At 43.2% G+C, this 21,774-nt stretch overlaps 1 non-coding gene across 1 annotated transcript; it reads right to left on the reverse strand.

The window, feature by feature from the left end:
- Positions 1-16,770: 16,770 nt before the first annotated feature.
- Positions 16,771-16,877, reverse strand: LOC148791041 (small nucleolar RNA R71). The gene has a single exon (XR_016078032.1). It is a non-coding gene; the product is annotated as a small nucleolar RNA R71 (small nucleolar RNA).
- Between the last annotated feature and the right edge of the window lie 4,897 nt (positions 16,878-21,774).

The raw sequence follows: 21,774 nt of genomic DNA on the forward strand, positions 1-21,774 counted from the left end.
AAAGGTCTACTTCCCCCTTCCTAGAATAGATCATCTGATAGATGTGACCTTGGGGCACGAGTAGCTGAGCTTCATGGACGCCTACTCTGGCTACAACCAAATTAGGATGGACCTAGCCGACGAGGAGAAGACTACTTTTGTAACCGAACTAGGGCTGTACTATTATAAAGTAATGCCCTTCAGATTGAAAAATGTTGGAGTGAGCTTCCAACGCCTTGTAAACAATGTTTCTGAACCTTTAATTGGAAATAAAATAGAATGTCACATTGATGAAATGGTCGTGAAGACCCAATTTTCAAATTCTTTAATTCATTATTTGAATTGTGTTTTTCAAATTCTAAGGAAGTATAACATGAAGCTCAACCCGAGCAAGTGTGTCTTCGAGGTCATGTCGGGAAAATTCCTAGGCTACATAGTGAACCGACGTGGCATCGAGGCCAACCCAGACAATGTAAAGGCCATACTAGATATGAGACCACCCCAGAACGTAAAGGAAGTGCAAAGACTAACTATCTGGGTAGCTCCCTTAAACCGATTTCTGTCTAAATTGATAGGTCAGTGCCTACCCTTCTTTAAGGCAATCAAGCAGAACAAGGACTTTGAATGGTCTGAAGAGTGCCAGCTCACGTTCGACGAGCTAAAAAAGTACCTAAGTAGTCCAACGGTTTTAACCCAACCTAAAGTTGGAGATGAGCTATGACTATACCTCTTTACGAGCGACGAGGTGGTTAGCACGGTACTAATTCGAGAAGTAGATCAGGTCCAAAGGCCCGTCTACTACATTAGCAAAGTTTTGCAAGAAGCAGAGACGAGGTACCTTGACATTGAAAAACTGGCCTACGCCTTGGTGATTGCAACTTTGGAAGTTGCGCCCCTACTTCCAAGACCACACCATCGTCATCCTTACTGATAGACCATTGAGGCACATCCTGTAGAAGCCTGAGGTCTCAAGTAGATTGACAAAGTGGGCCATCGAGCTGAGCGAGTACAATATCTGGTTCGAGCTGCGCTCATCCATCAAAGCCCAAGTCTTGGCCGATTTCTTCGCGGAATGCACGTTTAGCTCACCAACCGCTGAAGTGACTAAGCCGATTAGCTCGACAGAGGCCTCAACCAGTGTGGCATCGGTTCCTGCCCAACTTCCACTCCTGGTTCATTTGGTAAGTGTCGAAATTAGAGAATGCCAAGGCTGGCGCACTTTCAAGATTAGCGAGCACAAGCAATAACACCATGAGGACAGTGTACATAGAAGACCTGCCTTGGCCTAGCATTCTTCGAGGGGGTAGAACAGGTCGTTCCTATGTTGCAAGCAGAACCGATCTGGGTTGATACGCTTGTTGATTATCTGCTCCATGGGACCCTACCGCCAGAACGCAATGCAGCTCGGAGGGTAGAGTGTCAGTTAGCCTAGTATGTTCTCATCGACAAGCGACTGTATAGAAAATCCTTCACACTCACCTATTTGTGTTGCTTACCACCTTCGGAAGCAGACCAAATACTCCATGAAATCCACAAGGGTGTTTGTAGAGGACACCTGGGGGTAGAACGCTTGCCCAAAAGGCACTAAGGCAAGGGTACTATTGGCCCACAATGAAAGCAGATGCATTCGACTCGTCAAGAAGTGTGATAAATGCCAAAGTCATGCCAACATCCTTCATCAGCCTGACGCCGATCTGAAGTACTTGACTAGCCTATGGCCTTTTGCCCAGTGGGGGTTTGATATCCTCGTTTCATTGCCACCGGCAACTGGGCGGAGGAGATTCTTAGTCGTAGCAGTCGATTACTTCATGAAGTGGGTGGAAGTCGAGCCACTAGTGACGATCACAGCCCAGAACATGAAGAACTTCTTCTGGAAGAGCATAGTATGCCACTTCGGACTACCTAAGGTGCTGATATCAGATAACGGGAAGCGGTTTGAAGACATCAAGTTCTAGAACTGGTGTGCCGAGATGAGTATCCAGCAGAACTTCACATCAGTAGCATACCCCCAAGCAAACGGGCAGGCTAAGGTGACTAACAGGGCCATTCTCCATGGATTGAAAGTTTGTTTAGCACGAGCTAAAGGTTTGGGGGTGGACAAGCTGCCCAGTGTCCTTTGGGCCTATTGAACTACTATTAAGACTGCATCAGGCGAGACACCCTTCAACTTGACATATGGTACAAGGCCATCATCCCCATCGAGATCGAAGTATTGACCTTGCGGCTAGAGGCATACGATGAGAAGGCCAATGACGATGAGCTATGCACAAACCTTGATCTGGTCGAAGAAGTGCACGACTTGGCCTACATCCGGAATACAACCTACCAATAGCGGGTAGCTCGGTACTACAATGCTCGGGTCAAGCGACACCAATTCTGAGTTGGCGTGAGTTGGCGACCTTGTGCTCAGAAAGGTGATGATACCTGAGCCCAGTGTAGGTAAGCTCGGACCAAACTAGGAAGGTTCGTACAGGGTGAGACGAGTATTTGGTGAAGGGATGTATGAACTTGAGATGTTGGAAGGGAGGCAGGTGCCCCATGCTTAGAATGTCGACAACTTACGAAGATACTACCTGTGAGATTGGAATCCAAACATCCACAAATTAATTTCTACATCCAGATGACCACCTGCTTAGGCGAATTGGTCAGGTTGCATGTCAACTAAAGGACATAATGGAGAGTGGACTAGGAGTCACTTGCAAGGCCTAAGGGCTACGATGTTGAGCTATTAGCAACCTCAATACCAAACAATAAATAAGACCCAGTTGCTTTCCAAGCATGGGCAACAAAGGCGAGTTCAAGCCTCATCGGTGCACAGGTAGGTTGGTTTCATACCCTACGATGTTCATTCACCTTGGCTCACATTGACTTCGGGTTATTATTCCTTGTTGTGCCCAGCTCGTCAGCTTGGCACCTCGAGACAACCTACACTTAGAAAATTTTCTGAAGTTGAAAATTGTTGTACACAAGGTGACAAAAAGAAAGCATTCCATTACTTTGCAACAAAGAAAGTTCTTATACATTCAGAAAAAAAGGGGAAGAAAATCTACTTAGCCGAGATCAGAGGCTCGGTGCATAATGTGTTTACAAGGGGGTCCAAGGAAAGAGGAAAGTTCAATCTTCATGGGGCTCCTTGCCCCCACCTTCAACAATCCTAGAAGAGTCCCTGGTCGGCTTGGTCTCCATGGCATCTTTGGCAGCAGAAACCTCATCGGTCTCCACGACCTCATCGACTGCAGCCTTCTCTGCTCCTTCCTTATCAAAGTCATCGTCACTCGCTTCCTCGGAGTCCGGGTCTTGGTCAGCCTCTGTAACCATTGTAGGGGTGACTCCAGCGGTGGTAATGGCACCGAGGTCGAGGTCGGGGAATTTGTGCTTGGTTAGCCACCAACAGAGCTTGAAGCCCTTCCGATAAGCACCTGTTCCGATGCCAATTTTCAGCTTATGGAAGGCCGGTGAACTCTTGTAAGCGGCGACGGTCGCATCCCCAACCCCCTTAATCTCCTCGTCGAAGATGGCCTCACGCTCCTACAAGGTGACCTTTAACTCGTCAACTTCTTTCATCAAGTGTTCGATCAAGTCCTTCTTAGTCTATGTGTTGTTCTCGAGCTTGTGGATGACTAGAGGCTCCATGGTCCTCCTCAACCAAGTTAATGAATGGAGGCACCATGGTGGTACCAGTGGCTACAGGGTCAATTGCGGGCTTGTCAGCGACCTTGCAGGAAGCGTCACCTCGAGACGTCTTCCACTTCATCCTCTTCTTCATGTCCCCAAAGAGGGCAATGGAAGGGATATCTTACATAGCTTCTATAGTGATCAGACACCAGATTAGCTGAAGTAACTAAAGGCAAATACAAGGGAAAGACAAGTGTGTGTGTCAAGGTGGTGACCTACCTAGAGGACTCAGCCCAGCTTCAATGAGCATCTTCTCAGCCAAGTAATCCTCTACCTTCAGACCGAGGTCCACTAAGAAGTGCATATCTTCTCGTTGCTCCTCATTGAGCTTGTCCCTGGGGCCACTAAGGTCAGTCCTCCAGTGCGTCGGAAAAGGCCACCCCCCTTCAGTAGTAATGGTGAAGTATCTCCTCTTCTAGGGCGGAACCTTGTTTGGGTACTCATGGAGAATCTTATACTCAGGTCGGTATGAGATGTAATAACTACATTTATCCTCTTGTATGAGGTCGATAGGTTTTTTCTTGATGCCACAAAGCGAACTAAAGGTATCTATGTCCAAGGGAAGGTTGAAGTCACGGAAAATAGAGATGGTCCCAACTATGGTTCGAACCGAGTTTGGGTGCAACTGATCCTCGGTGGTAATAAAATATTTAAGGACCTCAACAATGAAAGGGTGAAGAGGGAAGCACAGCCCATCAATGAGTTGCTCCTCGAAGATCGTGATCTTGTCAAGATCGTGTTGCCAAGGAAATCCCTCCAAGGGGATGAAGTATCTGAGGTTATTAGGAAGATTGTAATTGACGATTAAAGCTCGGAGTTTCTCGGGTGACAAAACGGAAGGACCAAACTTATCTAGACCTCGGAATGTACTCGAGCAAGGAAACTACCACTACTTATACTGGAACAAGGAAGCGAACTGGAACGAAGAAAGCTTAGCCGAGGAAAGAAGAAAGCGACCTCGAAGACAAAGGTAGACACCACCGACCTGGAAGCTAGTTTTACGAGCTCCAAATCGCCAAAATTCCAAAGCAAAGCAATAGGAATGGGACCCTAAGGCCCCTATTTATAGTCACGATAGTCGATCATGGGACTCCGGCTTGTACCTAATTGGACCTAAGTGCAAGTGGGAGTTGTTGGACAGTTTTGTATGCCCTTAGCTTCAATCAGAATGATGTACATTATGAGTTTATTGTAAATGAATAAAAGTACATAGTTGATTCATGTTCCCTTGGTATGTTTCTGTGTAATACCCTTAAACTGGACAATTAATGAGACTCATGTTAGTTTAGAATGTTCACAGCCAGTGGGTCGGTTTGGGGAGACCTATCCTGATAAGGCTAACACTGATGTGCCACCAAGTCGGTTGGGTGGCCTATCTCAGCTGCCAGGGTGAGACCCTAGGCACATGCAGTGTAGGATCAATTGAATCTTTGAACCGGACCAGATTTCTAGTATTGCCCTGGACTATAGAGATTAATGGGCAAAACTGGAAAGTTACACCCGACCCCTAGACTCGATTATGATACTGCACTAGGTTTCGGATTGGGCTGTCTTTGATGTACCAATCAGTGAGATCCTTAGCGGGGGTCAAAACTTGGGTATGTTGGGACAGTCTGAGAATTCATCTGAGTGGGTGATCATAGTGACAGGATCAGCTCCTTTGTCGGACAAAGGTAATGATCGGGGATGCACTCTCTCTGATGGAAACCAAGACTGCCGGCAGCGGATTTCAATCGTTGAGATTTGTTTGCAAAATATATTTTATATGAGATATAAAAGTATATATATTACGATTTCCAAAATTTTTGCAAGAAGGTTTTAATTCCCGGGATCCATATAAGTAGAGAGTGCAGCACTGTTCCTTGCAGCCGAGGGAGAGGTCATCTCTTGTCGGGCAGTGTTTGATCATTATGGGCTGAGAGGTTAAGTGTAAGACCATTGAGGATAATACCTGATGGGCTAATCTTGCATCTGCCCACAGTCCTTGGGTGTTACAAGGTGGCTTGGCCCAGGGACCACTTAAGGTAAGTGTTGGGCCCATAGAGCCCATTTGATGGGTTTCAGAGGGTGGACTGTCCATAACAGTGTATTTGGCCAGGCCTTGTAACAAAGGCTGGGCTGAACTCATGTGGCTGATGTGTAGATCAATGCTTGGGTCCCACGCCATACAAGGAAGCCCAACTGGGCAGCAGATAGGAAGGCTAAGTGAGCACTTGACCTTAATCGGCCTAAAGCCCATTTCGAACTGGGCTGTTTAATTAGGTAAATATGGGGCATATTCTGGGATGGATTAGCAAATAGGATAGGGTCTTAACCCTATCCAGTCAGAGAGTCCAGATCTGAATGTGATTCAGATATGGAAACCTCCTAATAAGACTAGGAGAAGGCTGATCTAATCTGCAGATAAGATAAGGGTTTATCCTTATCACCTAAAGGGATGTCTGATCCAAATGAGATTTGGATCAGCAACTCTTAATTAGATTAGGAGCTGATCCTTTAGGGTTACAAAAGAAGGGGTGGCAACCTTTAGAAGACACATATTCACATTCTCTTTAGTGCTGAAATCACAGAAGAAAGAATTATGCAACCCTGCTGAATTCTTTCTTGCCGCCTAGCTTGCCAGTTCGATCTCCAGTTCAGTGGGAGAAGTCAAGATTTGATCTTGATATCAGTTCATTGTGAAAGAACTGATAGGAAGCTGTGCTCACATGCCATCCTGCTATTTCTTGCGAAGGACTAGGTTCTTGGAGAAGAACTCTACTGATTCTGCTCCATCCTGCACTATGCCATCTTCGGTGGGAGTAGTCTTTGGATCCTTCCTTGGGTGTGAACACCTCCATTGGGAGATATTACTTCTCCGTATCAGGTATAATCCTCTCCTACTGCTTTTGTTCAGATCTAGTTCAGTTTATGGTTCAAGATTGATCCTTGAAAATATGATTTTCTAAATAGGGAATACGATTCCCAATTGAAAGGGAGAGAATAATTTTTGAAATTCGCCCACCTTATTCCGCAAGATTTGGGCGTCCATACGATGGATCTCTCATCCCTTCACCCGAAAGAGACCGGGCCAAACTGACTAAATCACGCCATGAACTCCTCGCACCAGGTCAGGACCCCTGGCACGAGGAGTGGGGGCAATTGATGAGGGGTGATTTGGCTCGACCTAGCAAACAGCGGACACGTGGACACAACCAGGTGACTTGACGTGTGACTCAACATTCTCTGGCACCTCAGCAGGTCGGCCAACCTCAGCTAGGACCGAGGTCCGGGCATCTCAGGACGGCCAAGTTATACATGAATTGGGAGTGATTCCATCCAGCACATCACCCATCCCATTGTTGTGTGACAACAATGGAGCGATCGCCCAGGATAAAGAGCCTCGGGCCCACTCGAAGTCAATGCAAATTGAGAGGAAGTACCACGTACTGCGGGAGATCGTTGGAAGAGGGGATGTCCTAATTCAGAAGGTAGCATCAGCAAATAATGTGGCAGACCCATTGACTAAGCCACTGACACAGAAGGTGTTTGAGAAACACGTGGTAAGTATGGGACTCCGGCTTGTACTAGATTGGACCTAAGTGCAACTGGGAGTTGTTAGACAGTTTTGTATGCCCTTAGCTTCAATCCGATTTGATGTACTTTTGATATTTAGTGTAAATAAATAAAGTGCATGTTTGATTCATGTTGGTTTGTATAATTCTATGTAAGACCCTAAAACTAGACACTTATTGAGCCTCATGTTTGTTTTAAATGTTCACAGCCATTGGATAAGTCTGGGGAGATTTATCCTGCCAAGGCTGATACTGGTGTGCCACCAAGTGTTGGGATGGCCTGTCTCGGACACCAGGGTAAGACCCAAGGCACATGCAGTATGGGATTACTCGAATCCTTGAACCGGACCAGATTTCCAGTATTGCCCTAGACCTTGGAGACAGATGGGAAAAACTGGAAAGTTACACCTGACCCCTAGACTCGGTTATGACACTTCACTATGTGTCGGATCGGGCTGTCTTTGATATGCCAATCAGTGAGATCCTTAGCGGGGATCAAAACCTGGGTATGTTGGGGCAGTCTGAGAATTCTTCTGAGTGGGTGATCATAGTGACAGGATCAGCCCCTTTGTCGGACAAAGGTTAAAGGCCCATTAAGTGTTCAGCCCAGCTCCGCCCCATCCTTTTGCTAACTTTTATCCCAGATCCGCCCCATAGATGGGTGATCATATTAGCCCAGCTCGAAATGGGCTTTTGGCCCATTAAGTGTTCAATGCTTAACTAGTTTCCAATCTGTTGCACAATTGGGCTTCTTTGTACGGCGTGGGACCCAAGCATTAACCTACACACCAGCCACATGGGTTCGACCCAGCCTTTATTACAAGGCCCAGCCAAATTCACTGAAAAGCTTAGTGAACCCCTGAGCCCATCACATGGACCCTATGGGCCCAACACTTACATTAAGTGGTCCCTAGGCCAAGCCATCTTATAAAAACTCAGGGACTGTGGGCAAAGGCAAGATTAGCCCATCAAGTACTATCCTAAATGGTCTTAAACTTAACCTCTCAGCCCATAAAAGATTAGCCCATCAAGCACTGCCCGACAAGAGAGGACCTCTCCCTCGGCAACAAGGAATAGTGCCACACTCTCTACTCACATGGACCCCGAGAATTAAAACCATTTGCAAACACTTCATAACCGTATGTATATATATATATATCATATATAAATTTTGCAAAACAAAATTCCAACGATTGAAATCAACTGCCGACAGTTTGGTTTCCATCAGAGAGAGTGCATTCCCGATCATTACCTTTGTCCGACAAAGGGGCCAATCTTGTCACTATGATCACCCACTTAGATGAATTCTCAGAGTGCCCCAACATACCCAGGTTTTGATCCCCGCTAAGGATCTCACTGATTGGCATATCAAAGACAGCCCGATCTGACACCTAGTGAAGTGTCATAATCGAGTCTAGGGGTCAGGTGTAACTTTCCAATTTTGCCCATCTGTCTCCAAGGTCCAGGGCAATACTGGAAATCTGGTTTGGTTCAAGGATTCGAGTAATCCCATACTGCATGTGCCTTGGGTCTTACCCTGGTGGCCGAGACAGGCCATCCCAACACTTGGTGGCACACTAGTATCAGCCTTGGTAGGATAAATCTCCCCAGACTTATCCAATAGCTGTGAACATTTAAAACAAACAGGAGGTTCAATAAGTGTCCAGTTTTAGGGTCTTACACAGAATTATACCAAACAACATGAATCAAATATGCACTTTATTTATTTACACTAAATATCGAAAGTACATCAAATCAGATTGAAGCTAAGGGCATACAAAATTGTCTAAAAGCTCCCACTTGCACTTAGGTCCAATCTGGTACAAGCCGGAGTCCCATACTATCCACGTGTTTCTCAAACACCTTCTGTGTCAGTGGCTTAGTCAATGGGTCTGCCACATTATCCGTTGATGCTACCTTCTGAATTAGGACGTCCCCTCTACCAACGATCTCCCGCAGTACGTGGTACTTCCTCTCGTTGTGCTTTGACTTCGAGTGGTTCCGAGGCTCTTTAGCCCGGGCGATCGCTCCATTGTTCTCACACAACAATGAGATTGGTGAGTTTGAGTGGGTCCGAGGCTCATAAACTTAATGTGGATCCCTCAGTTAGGCAAGTTAGACAAAGGAGAAGGAACATCGCCCCAGAAATGTGGAGGGTAGTAGATGAGGAGGCCGGGAAGATCCTTGCAACAGACTTCGTTAAAAAGGTCCAATACCCGAGCTAGGTGGCCAACCCCATGCTCGTGGAAAAAGATAACGGAAAGTGGTGCATGTGTGTGACTACACCAACGTCAATAGAGCCTGCCCAAAGGTCTACTTCCCCCTTCCTAGAATAGATCGTCTGGTAGATGCGACCTTGGTGCACGAGTAGCTGAGCTTCATAGACGCCTACTCTGGCTACAACCAAATTAGGATGGACCTAGCCGACTAGGAGAAGACTACTTTTGTAACCGAACTAGGGCTGTACTGTTATAAAGTAATGCCCTGACGATTGAAAAATGCTGGAGTGACCTTCCAGCACCTTGTAAACAATGTTTTTGAACCTTTAATTGGAAATAAACTAGAATGTCACGTTGATGAAATGGTTGTGAAGACCCAATTTTCAAATTCTTTAATTGATGATTTGAATTGTGTTTTTCAAATTCTAAGGAAGTATAACATGAAGCTCAACCCGAGCAGGTGTGTCTTCGAGGTCATGTCGGGAAAATTCCTAGGCTACATAGTGAACCGACATGGCATCGAGGCCAACCCAAACAAAGTAAAGGCCATACTAGATATGAGACCACCCCAAAACGTAAAGGAAGTGCAAAGACTAACTATCTGGGTAACTCCCTTAAACCGATTTATGTCTAAATCGATAGGTCGGTGCCTACCCTTCTTTAAGGCAATCAAGCAAAACAAGGACTTTGAATGGTCCGATGAGTGCCAGCTCACGTTCAACGAGCTAAAAAAGTACATAAGTAGTCCAACGGTTTTAACCCAACCTAAAGTTGGAGACGAGCTATGACTATACCTCTCTGCGAGCGACGAGGTGGTTAGCTCGGTACTAATTCAAGAAGTAGATCAGGTCCAAAGACTCGTCTACTACATTAGCACTGTTTTGCAAGAAGCAGAGACGAGGTACCCTGACATTGAAAAACTGGCCTACGCCTTGGTGATTGCAACTTGGAAGTTGCGCCCCTACTTCTAAGCCCACACCATCATCATCCTCACCGATAGACCATTGAGGCACATCCTATAGAAGCCTGAGGTCTCAGGTAGATTGACGAAATGGGCCATCGAGCTGAGTGAGTACAATATCTGGCTCGAGCTGCGCTCAAGCATCAAAGCCCAAGTCTTGGCCGATTTCTTCGCAGAATGCACGTTTAGTTGACGAACTACTGAAGTTGTTAGACAGTTTTGTATGCCCTTAACTTCAATCAGAATGATGAGCTTTATGAATTTATAGTAAATGAATAAAAGTGCATATTTGATTCATGTTCCCTTGGTATGTTTCTGTGTAATACCCTTAAATTGGACACTTAATGAGACTCGTGTTAGTTTATAACGTTCACAGCCAGTGGGTCGGTCTGGGGGGACCTATCTTGATAAGGCTGACACTATTGTGCCCCCAAGTCGGTTGGGGTAGCCTGTCTCAGCTGATAGGGTGAGACCCTAGGCACATACAGTGTAGGATAAATTGAATCTTTGAACTGGGCCAGATTTCCAGTATTGCCCTGGACCTTGGAGATTAATCGGCAAAACTGGAAAGTTACAGCCGACCCCTAGACTTGATTATGATACTGCACTGGATGTCAGATTGGGCTGTCTTTGATGTACCAATCAGTGAGATCTTTAGCGGGGCTCAAAACCTGGGTATGTTGGGACAGTCTAAGAATTCATCTGAGTGGGTGATCATAGTGACAGGATCAGCCCCTTTGTCGGACAAAGGTAATGATCGGGGATGCACTCTCACTGATGAAAACCAAGACTGCCGGCAACCGATTTCAATTGTTGAGATTTATTTTGCAAAGTATATTATATATGAGATATAAAAGTATATATATATTATGGTTTCTAAAATGTTTGCAAAAGGTTTTAATTCCCGGGATCCATATAAGTAGAGAGTGCAACCCTGCTCCTTGCAGCCGAGGGAGAGGTCCTCTCTTGTCAGGCAGTGTATGATCATTATAGGCTGAGAGGTTAAGTGTAAGGCCATTAAGGATAATACCTGATGGGCTAATCTTGCATCTGCCCACAGTCCCTGGGTGTTATAAGGTGGCTTGGCCCATGGACCACTTAGGGTAAGTGTTGGGCCCATAGAGCCCATTTGATGGGTTTCAAGGGGTGCACTGTCCATAACAGTATATTCGGCTAGGCCTTGTAACAAAGGCTGGGCCGAACCCGTGTGGCTGATGTGTAGATCAATGTTTGGGTCCGACACCATACAAGGAAGCCCAACTGGGCAGCAGTAAGGAAGGTTAAGTGAGCACATAAGCTTAATGGGCCTAAAGCCCTCTTCAAATTGGGTTATTTAATTAGTTAATTATGGGGCGAATTGTGAGATGGATTAGCAGATAGGATAGGGTCTTAACCCTCTCCACTCAGAGAGTCCAGATCTAAATATGATTCAGATCTAGAAACCTCTTAATGAGATTAGGAGAAGGTTGATCTAATCTACCGGTAAGATAAGGGTTTATCCTTATCACCTAAAGAGAGGTCTGATCCAAATATGATTTGGATAAGCAACTCCTAATTGGATTAGGAGCTGATCCTTTGGGTTTACAAAAAGAAGGAAGAGGCGGCAGCCTTAAGAAGAATGAGATATTCACATCCTCTTTAGTGCTGAAAACACAGAAGAAAGATTTCTGCAATCCCTACAAAGATCTTTCTTGCCGCCTCCTTCTTGCAGCCGCCAGACATCCAGCTCGATCTCCAGTTGTGGGAGAAGTCAAGATTCGATCTTGACATCAGTTCTTTGTGAAAGAATTGACAGGAAGCTGTGCTCACGTGCCATCCTGCTGTTTCTTGCGAAGGACAAAGTTCTTGGAGACGAACACTGCTGATTCTGCTCCATCCTACACTGCGCCATCTTCAGTGGGAGCAGTCTTTGGATCCTTCCTTGGGCGTGAACACTTTCATTGGGAGATATTATTTTTCCATATCAGGTATAATCCTCTCCTACTCCTTTTGGTTCAGATCTGGTTGAGTTTATGGTTCAAGATTGATCATTGAAAATATGATTTTCTAAATAGGCAATGTGATTCCTAATTGAAAGGGAGAGAAAATTTTTTGAAATTCGCCCCCTTTATTCTGCAAGATTTGGGCGTCCATACGATGGATCTCTCATCCCTTCAGTGGTATCAAAGCCATGGTTCAAATCTTGAACCTATTTGTTTCAGATCTGAACCTGCACAAATGGGTAGAAGGCGTTCTACCCAATTTGCGCAGATATGGGTTTTGGGAAATTTGTTCCCAAAATTATGGGCGAATAATCTGAAATTAATTTTATATAAATCTGATTATTATTTAGAACTGTTCTTTATGATTTTCTTGATTTATTGGCTGTTCGTACAAGAGGAGATCGAAATCTTGATTTGCGTAGGGAACCTGTGTTTTTGCAGATTATGGATTATTTTGTTGCATTTGGTCTGTAAAATAACTTTTTTTTTTTATTTTTGGACTGAATGTATAGGTATTCGATCTGATGTAATTATTAATAGAAATTAGGATTTCTATTTATTTTATTTTGGATCGAAGATGGCGGCGCAGAAAAGGAGATTTCGCAGATGGGAGAATTACAATCTGCGATTTGCAGTTTGTGAAACTGCAAACTGTGATCTAACCTTTGTTTTGCAAGATGGATTGTGCGAACAGCCCTGTTTGACTGATTCTTGATTTTCTTTTATCAGTATTTAATTTCAGATTATTTTCTTGAATTAAAGATTTAATTAAAGATCAAACCCTAGACCCATTCGAACCAAGATTGGTTCAAATTGTTTGGACCGAATCTAGGGTTTAATCAAGGCTGAAAGTCAGCCCTAATTTTCCCACTAATGGGCCTGAGGATTGATGTTTAATTAAATGGTTAATTCGGCCCAACCTGTAAAGACCCAGTTTTAAATAGTTTAAACTGCTAAAAGCCCACTTAACTCTTAAAGCTATATGGGCCGAACCAATCAACCCAAATTCGGCCCATATACATAGATAATATTAATGGTTAATATTATGGATTCAAAATGGGCTTCAAATGGGCTTTATAGATGATTAATTGATTGGATCAATTTATCCCTGCATGAGATGTATGGATGTGTGATGTGCTACGTACATGGGCTAGAAGTGCTTGGCCCATGCTCAATCGATAGTGGCTCTTGCGCACACTATGGCTGAATGCACATCATTGCCATGGTGTCCCTCTTGGTCATTGGATGACCTCCCTCAGTGGTGGGCCCCACACCTCATGGAGAGGTTACGTGCGGAACCCTAGCCGATTTAGGCCCACCGAAATCTGGCTTTATGAAAATCAATGGGAGCCACTTTGGTTTGACATAGATCAAACTAGGGCGTAATTAACTGTTCCCTCCAGCTAATATGAGTGCATGTGATAGGGAGATTCATATGATGAACTCTCTAAAGGCCTTCCATCATTAGCATGAGGATGGGTCCTTCAGTAATGAGGAAACGCACCAGAAAATGGGCTATCCATTTGCTGTTGGGCTTGTCTAAGTGTTTCATAAGATGATAGGGGTGTCATAGACCGATGTGGGAGGGGCTTCACCAGAAAATGGGAACTATCTCACGGTACCTTGGCGTTCACGAATATGATGGGTAAGCACTCACTAGACAGAAAGGTTTACCTAAAAAACGGCTTTGAACCCTGTCTGACAGAGGCCAAAGGGAAAACTCATATGATGAGTGGATATGATCCTTCACAGAAAGGTGGTGGGGCTATGCAGCTGAAACAGTTGGCTCCATGCACCCTATGTGATTTCCCACATTTCCAGAGACAACCCATAGTCTCCGTCACTGAGAAAGGAGGGAAATCTCAGAGATGAATAAATGGAAATGGAACGTAGATTAAAATCCATATCTATGAAATGAACATGAATCAAATATGGTTGTGGACTGATGTTTGCTCTTTTATCAGAAAATGGCAAACGGACAATTTGCAAAATTGCTTGATGACAACAAGTTGAAGGGCCCAAACTATGCCGACTGGTACAAGAACCTTATGCTAGTCCTAACCTCCAAAAGGCACTAAGGCAAGGGTACTATTGGCCCACAATGAAAGCAGATGCATTCGAGCTCGTCAAGAAGTGTGATAATTGCCAAAGGCATGCCAACATCCTTCATCAATCCGGCGCCGATCTGAAGTAATGCCCAGTGGGGGTTTGATATCCTCGGTCCATTTCCACCGGCAACTGGGCGGAGGAGATTCCTAGTCAAAGTAGTCAATTACTTCATGAAGTGGGTGGAAGCCGAGCCATTGGTGACGATCACAGCCTAGAACATGCAAAACTTCTTTTGGAAGAGCATAGTATGCCACTTCGGACTACCTAACGTGCTGATATCAGATAACGGGAAGTGGTTTGAAGACATCAAGTTCTAGAACTGGTGTGCCAAGATGGGGATCTAGCAGAACTTCACATCAGTAGCACACCCCCAAGTGAACGGGTAGGCTTAGGTGACTAACAGGGCCATTCTCCATGGACTGAAAGTTTGTTTACCACGAGCTAAAGGTTTGTGGGTGGACAAGCTGCCCAGTGTCCTTTGGGCCTGATGTGAATAAAAATTATCATATTCTTATCTATGAATATTCAATCTTTCTACACTTAATTAACATCTAATTGGACTCATTACTCTGGTATTTTGATTCAGGGTAAGCAAGAAGGTCGCAAGAAGGAAAACAAGGCTAATCGGATGGTTTTTTCACTGTTTCGGCACCGTTCAGTAATCTGGGCATAACTCTCATATCCGGGCTCCGATTGGGCTGATTCAAGATGCACTGGAAAGATAAGAGTGAGATCTACAACTTTTAGATTCTTGGTTTTGACAGATTCGGCCTGCACCGAAGTTTTAATCGGGCCCGAAGTCGAAGCAGATCCATAGTAAAACCCAGCTCATAGCTGAAGCCCAATTCGCAGAAAAGCCTTGTAGCAGCCCAACTTATTAAAGCAGCCCACTCGAATTCAAGAATCCAAAGTCCTCTTAGATTTGAACTCTAAATGTAATTCTAGAAAGTTAAAGAAGATTGAGATCATTAGATAAGAGATAAGATAAGATAGGATATGATCAATGCAGAACTAACCTGGATTATCCATTCTTGAGATAACTCCAACTAGTTGTAACAGCCCCTCCCCAAAAACTATGTAAAAATGTGGGCGTACCAGCACCTGGCATCAATCAATTACTGAAGCTCCCTCTGAAGCAATCAAGAAGAACATCAAGAAAGCTCCAAGAAAGAGATCAACAAGGCAAGAAAGCTTCAAGAAGGAGGTGGCGGCAAGAAGAAGAGAGGATCTCAGCTCCAAGGGAGACATCATGAGTTCTTTCTTTCCTCAGGTTTGTTTTATTTCCATTATCATGAATTGATTTCTTTATAGCTAGGGCTGTGGAAAGCCTAACCATGACAATGAATATATTTTTATTCTAATTTATCCAAGATTGTGATTTCCATATAGTCTATGAGTTATTATGCTTAATGCGATTAGGAGTGGCCATCTCTTAATTGATCGGGTTTATGTGAATGAATCGGGAGAGGAATTCATATAGTGGGCCGAATAATTCATGGTGTGAATTGAATGGTATATAGGGGTATATACACACGATTCATCTGAATGTATAAGTTTTTCTTTGAACTTAATGCATTTCTATCTTGAGAACTCTAGTCGAGGGATCGAAGGGTTACTTGATTGAACTAGATTTAATATATCTTGGGAAAGAATATTAAATAAAATTGGAGAAACTTCAGCTTATGAAAATGACAAATTATCTTGGTTAATTTCATCCATTAATATACATGGGAATGGTTAGGCAGACCAATGGTCCTAGCGATTTCAATTAATCGTTGCATATTCAGTTATTGATTACCCTTGCTTTTATTTTCTTTTTCTATTTTTAATTTTCAGGAGTTCTTATTGTTGGATCTGAATTTCAGTTGTCCAAATAATTAAGGAAGGCTATAGTTCTAATAATTGAGGAAGAAATGGAGGAAAATCGCACCTTTTTGGACTATGCTTGTCCAACAATTGATGGGGCTACTTCTAGCATTTGCAAGCCCACAATTCAAGCCAATAATTTTGAAATCAAGCTTGCAATTATCTAAATGATTCAAACGAGTATTCAATTTAGTGGGTTACCAAGTGATGATCCTAATGCACATATTGTTAATTTCCTAGAAATATGTGATACATTTAAACATAATGGAGTTAGCGATGATGCTATTAGGCTTAGACTATTTCCATTTTCATTGCATGATAGAGCTAAAGATTGGCTTAACTCACTCCCTGCAGGAAGCATCACCACTTGGAATGACTTAACCCAAAAATTCTTGGCTAAGTATTTTCCACCCTCTAAAATAGCAAAATTAATTAATGATATCACTACTTTTGCTCAATTAGAGAGGGAATCCTTGTATGAAGCATGGGAACGATTCAAGGAGATGCTTAGGAAGTGTCCTCACCATGGGATACCAACTTGGCGTCAAATCCAAACTTTTTATAATGGTATTACCCCCTCTAATCGTTCCATTATTGATGCAGCTGCAGGTGGCACAATCATGAGGAAAATGCCAGGGGAAGCTTATGACCTAGTGGAAGAAATGGTGTCGAACAGCTACCAATGGAGTAATGACTGAACTGATAGAAGGGGAGTACACCATATCGATTCCTTTGCAGCTTTATTTGCTCAACTTGCTAGTCTGAATAAAAAATTAGATACTCTTAATGTTGCAGCAATAAATACATCATCTAGCAATCCATGTGATTTTTGTGGCCTATTAGGACATATTAATTCTGACTGTCCATTAGGTAATCCTTTTGCTTCACCTAAAAGTGCCAATTTTATTTCTCATGGTGACAGGCCAAATTTCAACCCCTATTCGAACATATACAACCCAGGGTGGAGGAGTCATCCAAAATTTTCATGGAACAACAACCAACAAAAAGCACCCATGGGATTTCAACAACAGCCGCCCCCACAAGAAAAGAAGGGTAATTTAGAAGAAATGATTTCTAAGTTCATTAATGTTGCTGAAACAAAATTTCAAGAACATGAAAAAAGATTCTTAAGTCAAGAAGCATCAATTAAGAACTTAGAAGTCCAAGTGGGGCAGATTGTGAGTATGTTGTCAGAAAGAAAAGAGGGACAGTTGCCTAGCAACACAGAGAAAAATCCAAGGGAGCAAGTGAACGCCATTGCTCTAAGAAGTGGGAAAACAATTGGCAAGACCCAGAATGATGATCAGAAAGCTGAAGAGGTCGATCCACAGAAGGAGGCCAAAGGGAGTACACCTAAACTGAATCTAGATGCTATTAAACTTCCTCTCCCCTACCCTAGAAGAGTTATGAAAGCAAATTTGGATAAATAATTTGAGAAATTTTTAGAAGTGTTTAAAAAGATTCATATTAACATCCCTCTTCTTGATGTATTGTCATAGATGCCGAAATATGCCAATATCTTGAAGGAGGTGATGCCAAACAAAAGGAAATGGGAAGACTATGAGATGGTGAAGTTAAATGAAGAGTGCTCAGCCATTCTTCAAAATAAATTGCCTCCAAAGCTTAAGGATCTAGGGAGTTTTTCTATACCTTGCACCATAGGGAATACCGAATTTGAAAAAGCTTTATGTGATTTGGGTGCTAGTATAAATTTAATGCCGTACTCTATTTTTGAAAAACTCGGATTGCATGAACTAACATCTACAACTATTACCTTGCAATTAGCTGATTGTAGCATTAAATACCCTAGGGGAATAGTAGAAGATGTTTTAGTCAAAGTAGGTAATTTCATCATTCCTGTTGATTTCATTGTGTTGGATATGGAGGAAGATATGACTATGCCATTGATTCTAGAGAGACCCTTTCTTGCTACCGGTAATGCTTTAATTGATGTACAAAAGGGTCTACTTACTCTTGGGATCAATGGTGAAGAAGTGGTGTTTAATGTATTTCAAACCATGAAGTATCCCAACACAAGTGAACATGAAATATATGCAATCGACTGTATAGATGTTTGGGCGATTGAGATTATCTCATCAAAGTTAGATAATCCCTTTGAAAGTTGCATTCTTGATTCGTGTAAAAATATGCAGGTCATGGAGGAAGAAGCAAAGGAGACAGTGGACTATTTGGAGGTCGGCCAGGAAGGGTGCAAGCCAAGACAAGGGAAATTTTTGCCACTAGAAGGGCCGACCCCTACCAAACAATTGCTACCCTCCATCAAAGCACCTCCAGCTTTGGAACTTAAACCTTTACCTTCTCATTTGAAATATATATTTTTGGGAGAAAGTTCCACCTTACTTGTGATTATCTCTTCTAAATTGTTAGGTCTCCGAGAGAAAAAGCTTGTGAGAGTGCTCAAGCAACATATATTGGCCATCGGATGGAGTATCGCCGATATAAAAGGGATTAACCCTTTGGTATGCACACACAAAATTCTGATGGAAGAAGGCTGCAATCCCAAGGCACAACCACAAAGGAGGCTGAACCCTAAAATGCAACAGGTAGTGAAGACAGAAATTCTGAAATGACTCGAAGTAGGTATTATCTACCCGATTTTTTATTCATCATGGGTAAGTCCTGTTCAAGTTGTACCAAAGAAAGGGGGGAGTACTGTAATTCTAAATGAAAATAATGAATTGACTCCCACAAGAACAATAACTAGTTGGAGGGTGTGCATAGACTATCGGAAGTTGAATGAGGCCACTAGGAAAGATCACTTCCCTCTGCCATTTATTGATCAAATGATAGAGAAACTTGTAGGGCACGAATATTATTGCTTCCTAGATGGTTACTCTGGGTATCTTCAAGTACCCATTGCACACGAAGATCAGGAGAAGACTACTTTTACTTGCCCATATGGAACATTTGCATTTAGGAGAATGCCATTTGGACTATGCAATGCACCTGCCACTTTCCAGCGTTGTATGATGTCGTTGTTTGGCGATTTCATCGATGACTTCATGGAAGTCTTCATGGATGACTTCTCCATTTATGGATCATCATTTGATGAATGCTTGCATAATTTAGAAAAGGTACTTCGAAGTGTTAGACAATTTTGTATGCCCTTAGCTTCAATCCGATTTGATGTACTTTTGACATTTAGTGTAAATAAATAAAGTGCATGTTTGATTCATGTTGTTTGGTATAATTCTGTGTAAGACCCTAAAACTGGACACTTATAGAGACTCGTGTTAGTTTTAAATGTTCACAGCCATTGGATAAGTTTGGGGAGATTTATCTTGCCAAGGCTGATGCTGGTGTGCCACCAAGTGTTGGGATGGCCTGTCTCGGCCACCAGGGTAAGACCCAAGGCACATGCAGTATGGGATTACTCGAATCCTTGAACCGGACCAGATTTCCAGTATTGCCCTGGACCCTGGAGACAGATGGGCAAAAACAGGAAAGTTACACCTGACCCCTAGACTCGATTATGATACTTCACTGGGTGTCGGATCAGGCTGTCTTTGATATGCCAATCAGTGAGATCCTTAGCGGGGATCAAAACCTGGGTATGTTGGGACAGTCTGAGAATTCATCTGAGTGGGTGATCATAGTGACAGGATCAGCCCCTTTGTCGGATAAGGGTAATGATTGGGAATGCACTCTCTCTGATGGAAACCAAACTGCCGACAGTTGATTTCAATCGTCGGAAAAACCCAGGGACTGTGGGCCCAGGGACTAGTTAAGCCACACATCAGTTTTAATTCCCGGGATCCATGTGAGTGGAGAGTGCGGCACTGTTCCTTGCAGCCGAGGGAGAGGTCTTCTCTTGTCGTGCAGTTCTTGATCATTAAGGGTTGAGAGGTTAAGTGTAAGACCATTTAGGATAATACCTGATGGGCTAACCTTGCACCTGCCCACAGTTCCTGGGTTTTTATAAGATGGCTTGGCCGAGGGACCACTTAATGTAAGGTTTGGGCCCATAGGGTCCATGTGATGGGCTCAGGGGTTTACTGAGCTTTTTAGTGAATTCGGCTGGGCCTTATAATAAAGGCTGGGCTGAACCCATGTGGCTGGTGTGTAGATCAATGCTTGGGTCCCACGCCATACAAAGAAGCCCAACTGGGCAGCAGATTAGAAACTAGTTAAGCACAGAACACTTAATGGGCCAAAAGGCCATTTTGATCTGGGCTGATATGATCACCCATTTATGGGGCGAATCTGAGATTAATGTTAGTAAAAGGATTGGACCTTTAACCTTATCCACTCTAGGAGACCAAATTCAAATTAGATTTGAATCTGGTAACCTCCTGATAAGATCAGGAGTAAGCTAACTTAATCTGCAGATAGGATTAAGATAATCCCCTATCCAAATACTGATTTGGATTGGGATAACTCCTAATTAGGAGTTTTCTTAATCAAGAAGAAAAGAGGAAAAACCCTAAGAGAGAAACACAATTAGATTTCGAACAAGGGGGTTTTTGAGAAAGAAAGAAAGCTTCCTGCGAATAGAGATTAGATCTCATATAGACTCCAGAGAGAAGAGAAGCTATTCAGTCACCTTCGTCCCAGGAGTTCTCCTCCAGCCGCCGCCACTCTTTTTTAGACAAGATTCGATCTTTGAAGAAGAAAGAAGTCAAGAAATCAGTTCTTGACATCGGTCTTGCAGAAAAGACTGAAAAAGATTCAGTATTCAGAGTTTCCAGAGGATTCTTGCAAAGGATACAGTGTGTAGGATGCACCCTGCTTGTTCCATTCCACCCACAGTTGTGTCATCTTCAGCAGAAGCGGATCTTGGTGTCTTCTTTGGGCGTGAATACCAACTTTGGGAGATAATGCTTCTCCGGATCAGGTATATTCCTACCTTTTTCTTTTTGGTTCAGATCTGGTTCGATTATGGTTCACGTATGATCCTTGAATATTGTATTCTAAATTTAGGGAATATGATTCCCAGTTGGAAGAAGGTAGGAAAATTTTTGAAATTCGCCCACCCATTCCGCAACCTTTACGGCATCCATTAGATGGATCCTACCATTCTTTCAGTGGTATCAGAGCCATAGGTTCGAATCTTGAACCAAAAGAAAATCAGATCTGAACCTACGCAGATGGACAAAAGCTGTTCAGCCAAGATTTGCGCAGATTGTTTTTCTTTATTTCAAGAAACTGTTTCTTGTTAAGGGTGATTGATCTGAAATTAATTTTTGTTAAATCCAAAATTTATTTAGAACTGTTCTTTATTTATTTTGATTTAATGGACTGTTCGAACCTGGAGATCGTAGTGCAAATTTGGCGCAGATGGTCTGCGCACCCTTTTTCCTTTTATTCATTTATTTTATGCAATTCGGTCTGTAAATATTTTTTTTTCTAAACTGAATGTATAGGATTTGATCAAAAATGTAACAAATTAATAGAAATAGGATTTCTAT

This window comes from Nelumbo nucifera, chromosome 6, assembly GCF_055504915.1.
Source record: "Nelumbo nucifera cultivar China Antique chromosome 6, China Antique-T2T, whole genome shotgun sequence".
Lineage (NCBI taxonomy): Eukaryota > Viridiplantae > Streptophyta > Magnoliopsida > Proteales > Nelumbonaceae > Nelumbo > Nelumbo nucifera.